The sequence below is a fragment of the Benincasa hispida genome, chromosome 3, assembly GCF_027475165.1.
Source record: "Benincasa hispida cultivar pf3 chromosome 3, pf3_genome.v1.1, whole genome shotgun sequence".
NCBI lineage: Eukaryota > Viridiplantae > Streptophyta > Magnoliopsida > Cucurbitales > Cucurbitaceae > Benincasa > Benincasa hispida.
In genome coordinates, this window is record NC_143480.1 from 57,883,074 (window position 1) to 57,894,248 (window position 11,175).

Genomic DNA, 11,175 nt, shown 5'->3' on the forward strand with positions numbered 1-11,175 from the left:
GCTCTATAAATAGAAGCCGATGAGTAGAAATTCAAGTTATCCAGGGTTTTCGTCCAAGGTTGAATCAAAGGTTTTCGCCTGAGGTTTACCTAGGGCGGATCCTTGTGATCCAGACAAAATGCATGAGAAGATGCTTGAGAGTTCTTCACCTTCTTCATCCATCCGAGTGATGACCGAAGCCTTCGATCAGAGCTAGATCTCAAGAGAGTCAGCTCTACCGCCCATCCATGGTACCACCGGCATCCTTGACGCACATCTGCTGGAAGCGAGTCTTTGCTTCCAGCCGGTCATTTTATTTTCCTTTCTTTTCTCATATTGTATTGTATGACATTTTGTGATTAAAGAATTAATACAATTTGTTTTCAATGCATGTCTCTATTTCCTTCGACTCCATCTCCATCTTCTCTACTTAGCACCTTTACTTTCATTGCAACACTTAGTGAGATTGCTTGGGTATTACATACTTAGTCATGTGGATTAGGGATATAAAGCATGTAGCAACCTACCGAGAGGTGTGCATTGCGTGAGTGTATGAGTAACCTTATTTGCTTAGTGTGAAGCTGCGGCAATGCCTGTCTATGGGCTAACGCATTGCTTGTCTATGAGTAAAGTCAGCAACAACCAACTGCCCGGGAGGGTAAGTGGTTGGTCTCATTAAGCAATGTATGCATTGTTCACTAGAGATAGGAATGATCTTGTGTCAACCAAGTTCATGCGATTGTCTTGTTTTATGTTGTGCCCAACACCCCTTTAGAGCTACTCGAGAGTAAGTCTAAAGAAAGAACTTAATGACTCAAGAGAGCTAGGTTAGAATCTAGATTCGAGAGAGCAAGATTAGAACTGCATAAAAAAGAGATAAGGACTTAGAGATAAGCACTGTTTGCCAACCTGCATCGCATGCATCCTAGAAATAGGAATGATATTATGTGGTCACATCTTTTTGTGGATGTCATTTTGTCATCGCATAAATAGGAATAGAGGCTTATGTGTAGGCCCTGTAGACTTATCGCATATATCGCATGTGTTCTAGCATTAGAAGTCGTAGCATTCGCACCGAGAGGTGGTTCACTATTGTATGTGTGTTGCATGATCACATGGCTTGGGTCGATTAAGGTTGCCCCCGCGGTCACTCTTAAGTATTGCAATGAAAACATCTCTGCATTTTATCTATTTTTCCCATTCATTTATTTCATGTCAAGAGTTGTTGTGTCTTTACCTCTCATGCATATTCTCATTGCGTTGTCTGTTAGATAGGAGTAGGAATAGGGTTAACTTAGCAACCTCCCTTCCATTATTTTATTTAAACCGTCACATGCACATTACCGCATTCATTTTTCTACAAGTCTCTGTGTTCAATCTCGGATCACCCGAGAAACTTGTGTTCGCGTTATACTTGGCGTGAGCGCAAGAAAACTTGTGACAGGACGCATGGTCATCGCATACATTTGTTGGTGCATATTCATTCCAACGCATGACCATCGACGCATGACTATCAACGAATATCTTAAGAACATACATTGCATACCACGTCCACGGGATTTTAGTTGTCGAGTAAAATTGACTGCTAATTTCCTATCATCAAGTTTTTGTCAAAAACTTGATGCATTATTTTATGAAGTGAAATTATGGATGATATGCGATGATGAAATTGCGTTGAGCACTCAAGTTTCCTCAGCGAAATCCAAGTGTAAATTCCACTGAGTTTCCTGGTAAGTCCAGGGTCGAACTCAGGGACTTGTGAAAACAGGTTGCATTGGTAATTTTTAGGACAACTTTGCGGTAACCGGATAAATAAATAAGTTGTTGGGATTGTTGTTTGCGATGATGAAAAATAAATAAATACGGCGGAGTTTGAAAAGAGTTGAATAAACGGAAAATGTGATGAGTATGCAGTGAACGAGTTGAGAAAAGTTTTCGGCTAACACTTCCTAAGATGCGTTCATGTTATGCGATCATGCAACATGCATACAACAGTAAACCACATCTCGGTGCGAATGCCACAGCTTCTAAGGATAGAACGTATGCGATATATGCGTTAAGTCTACAGGGCCTACACATAAGCCTCTATTCCTATTTATGCGATGATAAAATGACATCCACACAAATATGCGACCACATAATATCATACCTATCTCTAGGGTGCATGCGATGCAATGTTGACAAACAGAGCTTATCTCTAAGTCCCTATCTCTTGTTTATGCAGTTTAGATTCTAAGCTAGCTCTCTCGAGTCATTGGGTTCTTTCTTTAGACTCTCTCTCAAGTAGCTATAAAGGGGTGTTGGGCACAACATAAAACAAGACAATCGTATGCGTTGATGATCCTAGGTCATTAGCTTAGTTATTCTCAACCCATTCGACTAGTGTAGCTACTCATGCGTACTAAGAGAGTGAACAGATGTAGAATAAGAACTTCCATTGTATAAATATAAAGATGAAGTAAAAAATAACAATGCGAGGATAAAATAAAGAGCCTGGTAGCAATCTCTTGTTTCTCAGGCTTTTACACTGTCTTTCTACTCATGTTCAAAAGATAATCTCGCTCTCGCGAGAATCGACTCGCTCTCCGCTCTTACACCTCAAGGTTCTCTCTCGAGTTGCCCTGAGCGATCTTCGGCGTCTTTACTCTTCTCTTGCTCCGCATTAAAATAAAAAGGAAAAACTATGGACAAAGACGTGCTGAATTAGTGGAACTGGTTAACCGCTCAACCCCTTTTCTGAAGGATGCCTCTGGTATTTATAGAACTTCTAGGGTGAAAGGCGGTTTCTCTCTCATGATTGCGCAAATGGGACGGCTTTAATTCCTGACTGATGCGCCGAATATTTGTCACCGAAAAGTTGAATGTACTTGTTCGTTAATGGCTGTCAACTTAATTCGGATTCGACTGTCATCAGCTTTCTGTCCCATCGTGATTAATTATGCCTTTCACCCAGATACGCCTACCATTTTGCACCGACCGAGTTGCGGCAATCCTTCTTGGACAAATGTTTGTGAGCATAATCACCGTAAAGCCTTACAGTAATGCTACACTCGACCAATGATTTCCTATGATCGTAATTTCTACCTTTTGTCAACGCATATTCTACATAAAAACACAAAAATCAACTGTTCCTATGCGCTGAACGCATGCGGCCGCAATATAATAAACTTAATGCTTTTTTGACGCAATTTAACATATTTTATCAACGCAAGCCAGCATTGTTTAAGAACTTAGTACTATTATAACATGCATTTCTGCCCGTTACCAGGTAGCGCTGTAGTGCTGCCCCCAAATTGCCACTATTGGAATTCACGCTAGGCATGTTTGCGTGCGTGGTACAGCTGCGCTGTTCTAATGGGAAAAATAGTAATTTTGCTTCTATCTTTTTGGTTGATGCTCGGAGCTCCATTTTGGTTTGTTTTCATCTCGTTTCAGCTCCAATGGAAAATTCTACCCATTTGTTGCTCAATACCTACAAAATCATAGAACAAAAGCTTAAAATCCTAGAATGAGCTCAGACTATGTTAGGGATAGTAGCACTTTTATGGTGCCATCAACGACTATGACACCTGTAATTTTTCTTTTATGCACAAGTTGAAGAAACTCTAATTATAGACGACCTATGAGTGGAAGTAGATCATTCCAAGCTCCATTGTGAAATAACTCAAACATTTACAATCATACTAAACAGATTATACATTAATCAATAAATTACAGCATGCTTTGAATTAAATACAAAGGATGAGAGAAACAATGCCTTTGAAGAACTCTTTCTTCACTTATGTCCCTCGATCAAACACGAACGCAACGAACAAGAAGAACTCAATCTCCCTCGAACACCAGCAACGAGTATAAACTCGATCCTCGAACAGAACTGGACACTACTACAAGATTACCTTGGTATTCTCGATGTGAAAATCCAGGAGTGGTAGGCTCTGGTTTATTTTGGATAGAGGGAAGGATTAGAGTGGACGATGGAGTAAGCGATGAACTATCGTATGAAAGAAGAAGTCTATCGTATATACTTGATACTCGGTCGTTTAGAAAACAATATTGTCGTATAGTAAACTCGATCCTATCGTTTAGTTACTCGATAATTATTCTGATAACGCGTGTTTCATTGTGTGTAAGATTTTGAAAACCAATTTCCTTTTTATCTCACAGTTGCCATAAAACGGTTTATAACCACCCAAAAGAAATATAAATTATCATGTAATTAATAAATTATAAATAAATACAGTAACTAACTTATCATATTATATTTATAATCTACAGTTTTGATATTGTATCATATACAATACATAAACCATAATTCTTTTTCTTTTTTATGACATTTAATATAAATAATATTTATATTAATTCCTCCAATCAAATAATAATGTATCAAATACATCATATTAATTATATCATATATAATTTAATTAATTTAATTATATCATATATAACCAAATTCCCTCTTGTTAATTTGAATATTTCAAACTAACCCAAAAACTGATTCTCAGCTTAAATCCATTGAGCTACTAAAGGGACCTTATGGACCTGTAGCTTGAAGCTCCAACAGTACGTGAATAACTTATTAAACTCTTTAATCACATTATCCACCATTCGTTAACTGTCGGACACTCCACTAAAGACCGACAACTGCACTTTTCGCAGTACAGATATATTTCTGTGTCCATTGGATATAGTCAATCGATAGTACGATGACCCTTCACAAATCGCTTGTAAGTACAGTTGGACCAAATTATCATTTTGCCCCTGTAGTTACATCTAACTCCTTAAGTACCACTTATTCCTTTAATCAACAATAGATCATAGTCCTACTACGACTAAACCCTTCTCGAGCCAAGAGAAGGTGTGGCGCCACATTGTTTAAGCCCCGAAATCAGCCCTTAAAGGAGCAATTTATCTGCTTACCCCTGCTTCGAGGAAGGAGCGAATTCCATCTTGTGTAGCTGAGTTCCCAACTCCTCAATCAGACGAATCCCCAAAATGGTAGGCTTGTTGAGTCAGCGATTTGGCCACTCTCACCCATGCAAATCAAAGGACCACCCTCATAGGCAGGAGTTCACAACTCACTCAGGATTAAGGTCATGTTACCTATGGTCATCCTAGTGAAATGAAAGTCTCAACTGTGAACATCATTATATAACGAGACTAAACATTTTGTGGTCCGGTCTTATACAAACTTCTGTGTATAGAATATCCCCGCCCACATGTCTAATACATGAATGATCAGGATTATATCATTTGCAGTACTTTACAATATTTATAATACCTACAAAACGGGCCACACTTGTAGTGTCATCATGATAAGGTATCCCTCCTTATCCATATACTACATACCATTTAGGTTATCACTTAAAATACGATCCACTTGTATGTATCCACATACATGTTTAAGTTACAAGGAAACCATGGATCTTAGTTTATTGGTTTGTGGTTAATGCAACTAAAATATCTCATATTTCATAGACTGAAGTGAATAAAATATCATATATTATAAATCACAAAGTGTTCGTTCATACAAGTGTTTACAAATTATAGGACCCCACAAGATTTAGGGCATCGACCCCAACAAAAGTGACCTCGAAGATTGAGTATGTTTAATCACCTTTTAAGTTTATAATGTTACTTAAGGACAAGTAACAATTTAAGTTTGGAGGCTTTATTTTTTTGAAGGGATCAAATTCTATGTGGTAGCGTGTGAACCCGTGTACTTTTATTTTTGTATTTTAAATTTACAAAAAAATATAGAGAAATTTAAACATATTTTAGTTAAGCATGCTTCACTGTGAAGAATTTCAAAAGAAAAGAGAGAACTTTTGAAGACTATTCTTCAATCTTCTCCAATTTTTCACTATATTCATGATCTCTTCAATCATGAATAAGACACTACCACCAAGATCTTCCCCATTATTCTCCCGCAAGGACTAGGTTTGTGGGAACCTCTTTTGGAAGGCAAGGGAAGAGTTTTTGAACTTCTACAAATAAACTCTTTCTCTGAAATTTTGTGAGTGAGGTGAGAGGTAAAGAGAAAATTGGGAGTGAGAGAGAACTTTTCTTCTTTGTGTTTCAACAAATGTATAACTCTTTCTGCATAATAATTGAGGGGAGTTAACTCCCCTCATCCCACTCACATTAATTATCTTGTAATTGCAGGGGAGTCATTATTTAATTTATTAAATAAAAGAAAACAAAGCAAAATAATAAATATTAATTAATCAAATTAATTAATCTTAATTAATTGAGTATCACATATTTAATTAATATTACATTTGAATATTATTCAAATGTGTTTCCTCTCATAATCTATAGTTTTAATATGCATCAAATTCACAATAAATTTAACTTATAGTTTTAATATGAATCTTATTCATATTAAATTTAACATAAAGTTTTAATATGAATCTTATTTATATTAAATTTAAACTATAGTTTTGATATGAATATCATTCATATTATTTAATATTTGAATCTTATTCAAATACATTATTCTCTTATATTATATAGTTTAATTTGGATCTCATTCAAAATTATCTTTATAATCTAATGTATCTATATGCATTCTATTAATTGTATCATATACAATGAACATAAATTCCCTTATAATTTGAACAATTCAAATTCTTCCAAAACTAATATTCTTAAACTAGCAACGGGACCTAATTATGGACCTACAGATTAGAAACTCCAATGATACGATATTAATTAATTAATTAATTAAACTCTTTAATTAAATAATTAACATTCATTAACTATGGGCTACTCCACTAAAGACCCACAGTTGCACTCTTCGTACTGTAAGTTAGCCCTTCACAAATTGCTCATAACTACAGTTGGGTCCCCACCCTACCCGCTTCCAGGGATAGTAAAGAGGTTGTTCCCTTAAATGCTAACTCTGGGTCTTGAACAAGGGGCCTCATCCTCTCATTGGCCCGAGTGGGACTCGGTTTGTTGATCGGATCACAAACCAATTATTCGTTAGAGGATCAGTGAGAATTAAGGAACAAGAAGTAATCTCGGGGGTAAAATAGACATTTAACCCAGTTGTTACTATGAACAACCTATGAAGGGTTAATTTACTAATCATGGTTATATGGAGTGGACAAAATATATCACAATGAGGAGAGTGAAACTATGGACTTTAGTGGAGAGTGACCCATTAGTTAACGAATGGGGGTTAATTCGGTGTAAAGAGTTTAGCCAATTAATCTCGGATTGTTGGAGCCTATGATCTGTAGGTTCACAAGGTCTCCCTACTAGCTCGTAAAAAGATAAGCCTTAGAGTAGCATGATAAGTTAATTTGAAACATTCAAATTTGAATTAAGAGAATTAGTAATTATATGTGATATAATTGTGCGTTTAATTTTAGAATTAAACGAAATTGGAGAATCAATTAATATTTAAATATGATTTAAATATTAGTAGGGATTCATGATGGTGAAATTTGTGTAAGATAATTTAATATTTGATATTAATTTAATTAGAATTAATTAAATTGTTTAATTAATTATTTATTATTAATTTTATTAGAAAATTAATTTGTGAAATTGATTTTGTAAAATTAATAAATGTTTTTAATTTTGAAATCAAATTGATTTTGGAAATCATTTTGTAAATTGGTAAAAATTGGAAAAACACAAATTTGAAAATGTTGGAAAACTCCATTATCTCAACCAAGTAACTCACGCCATTCCGACCATTTCTTGATTCAATCTTCCAAAGCATGAGGTGCTCTTCATGTAGCCTCCTTCATTGCATGATTGTCCTGCAATAAATAGAGAAGATTGAAGTGGAAATCAGGCATGCAAATTGTTTGAACTTGTTGAAGTTTTATTGAAAACTTGTAAGGTTGAAGAAGGTGTTCTTCAAGTTTCTGCAGTTAGCTTCTTCTCCAAATTCCTTTCATTCAAGCTTATTTTGAGTCCCACAACTCAATCTAAGGCTTCAAGGGAATAGTAGGGAAGACCTTGAGGTGGTTCACAAGAAGATTTGGAGAAGATTTGCAGTTTCAAGAGATTCTACAAAGGTATGTGAAACCCTCTTATTATTGTATGAGCATGCTTTAATTATAGCCAAAATAAATGAATTAGAATGTTTATTGATCCTTGTTGCTTCCGTTGTATGCTAATATACTTCTACATCAACCTTTCGGGTCGTATGCCTTAAGTGATGCGGCCACATCACACCTTCACAGCGAATTACACATGAATAAAAACTATACCTATTCAGTCTTGTGTCAAGTTCCTTTAGGAGGTGTAAGCAACTACTGTCTGATGTTTCAATGGTTAGCTAGATCTTAGAATAATTCGAGTTTAATTTCTTTATCCTATGGTGTCCCTTATTTTTAAGATGACGCGACAATCATATGTCTAGGCTCGAAGTCCCATATCCTTTTTTAAAATCTGCTTACACTCTAACCTTCTCAGCATTAGAGCTTCACTAGATTGTTAAATTAAGTGGCCAATTTAACTTATCGATCTTATCTTTTAATTCAACAAAGAGAATGTGTAAAAACAAAGGGGTGTGATGTGCTACATAACATAAGTCATAACAACCCTAGGCATCCACATTGCCAAACTCCTAGGAATATTTAGCCCATGATAGATGATAAAATAAAGAACTTTATTCAATCATAAATCATCGATACAATGTAGTTCTAAAAAGAAAATAAAAGAACTACGAGAAATAAATGAATAGAAATGCTAGAAATATACAACTCAAGGGGTCTTGGAACAAGTCCTCAATTCCTTAGCCTTTCCATGGGACGATTCCCCTTTTTCAAGGAAGAACTGTTCCTCACCACACACTTTCACGGGATGAGATGACCTAGAGCCGCTACACCTTAGAAGAACTTTCATTCTTGAGGCTACTGACTTAAGAAGTTGAGAAAACATTCCAATGACAAATTAAATGACAGAGATGGTGAAGAACGATGAAGGACTCGATGGTGGAGAGTTGTGTTCTTGAAATAGAGAGCTTCCCCTCGTTAAATAGGCTTCAAGTCTATTGAGAATGGTCAAAATTCATGTTCTGAGGGTTTACCAAACAAAATCGAGGCTGCGCAACTGATTGAAGCGTGAAAATCAAAACAATAATTGACTGGTTCAAAATCTAAGGAATTAGAGTTCACTGATGCGGCTGCAATAGATCTGCTGATGTAGGCGCATAAGACAGAAATTAGCAATTAGGCGAAAATCACTTGCAAAAATCCATATAATCAACTCCAAATCAGTAATTAACATCTTTTAAGCACTTTAAGACCTTCATCTTCATAAGCTCATTTTAACTAATTAAGACTAAGTTCAATGGAAAGAACATGCAAAAGTCCAATTTTCTAAGTAAAAGTGCACAAACAAAGGCCAAAAAATATGCATTTAATTACATGTATCACACCCCTAAACTTAGACTTTTCTTGTCCTCAAGAAAACATCATAAAAAAAAAAATCTCATAGTTCAAAACATGCATGCTCATTTTGATAAATGCAAAGAGTACAACTTTCAGAAAAGGTCTCCAATCTAAGTACCTTGTATAGTTACAAGCTCCCAAAGAATCCGCATAAGAGTTTCACTTGACCAACGGCTTCATCATAAAATTCAGATGGAGATTGTCTGAAGGCTATTATGTCTCCTCTATATTTGGCATTTTTGTAAGGTGGGAAGTATTTTCCTAGCAACTTATCCACAAGGTCACTCATGTTGTAATGAAGTTGAGAGGTAACAAGGCAAGCCATGCATCAGCATCTCCTAACAAAGAATAGGGAAATATCTTAAGTTTCAATGTATCTTCAGAAACACCATTAAATTTAAAAGAGCAACAAGTTAAGGTTGGCTCTGGCATATCGAGTACTGCTTTTGTTTTAGCCGGGTCTACATTCGTGCCTTGTCGATTCACCATATAACCAAGAAATTTCCCTGATGTTACTTTGAAGGCACACAATACTATTACCAAGGGGTTCATCTTCAACTGTGGATAAAAATTTTGAGATGTTTATGAGGGTTTTCATTTGGTACCCCGACGAATTGATCAAATGAATTCAACATTTTGAAACATAAGAGGTTTCATTTCAAATGTGGGTGCATCAATTGGTGGATCTAGAATGCCAGTATCCAAGGTTTGAAATGCAGCAGTTGCACAGTCTCTGATGGCTCTAACTCTATTTTCTACTCTGAAGATAGGATTCAGGGAGTTAGGTTGTTATGGTGGTTATTGGTCGCCATTCTGTTGTACCCCATTCATGGGAGGATTAGAAGGATCGTCTCTAAGAAGGGGATCCATTTGAATTTGTCGCACGAGTGCAACTTCGACAAGACTCTCTTATGTGCTCAACTCCTTCTGCTTCCAACACTTTCGCCTTTGTTCTTGTCTCTACCGGCAAAAGGTCCTTTCTATTTTAAGATCTGGTTGAAAAAGGCAGGGCCTTCTTCTCATGCACCACTCTCCTTGTAGAACAAACAACAACAAATAGATAGATTTTTCCTGAAATAGAGCCAATGCAATCACATTGATCAATCACAGTCAACAATAAACTAAAAATTCCACTAGTCCTCATCAATGATGCCAAAAGCTTGATCGACCGAATGTATGAGCAATAAAATGCTATGGATAAATGAGGTCTCAATGCAATCACACACTATCAATGAAGTGATAAACTCGGAGTATTCAAGGTGTCAAATCCCACGACTAGCTTGATCTTTAAGTTGAATATGAGTATGAACAAATAAAACAAAGGTAACTAATGAAAAGTTTATATTGTGGTAGTGAGGCAAAAGCTTACAGACAGTAAACAATGATGATCGAACAGGGGCAAGCAATGGTTCAATCTTTTGGGTGTTATGCCTTAAGTGATGTGGCGACATCACAACTTAACAACGAATTACACATGAACAAAAAACTACACCTATTCGATCTTGTATCAAGTTTCTTTAGGAGGTCTAAGCAGCTAATACTTGATGTTTCCATGGTTAGCTGGATCTTAGATTAATACAAGTTCAGTTTCTTTATCCTATGGTGTCCCTTATTTCTAAGATGACGCAATAGTCCTATTTCTAAGCTTGAAGTCCCATATCATTTAATGCATCCTTTACACCATAACCTTCTTAGTATTAGAGCTTCTTTAAATTGTTAAATTCAGTGGCCAGTTTAACTTACCAATTTTATCTTTTAATTCAACAAAGAGAATATGTAAAAA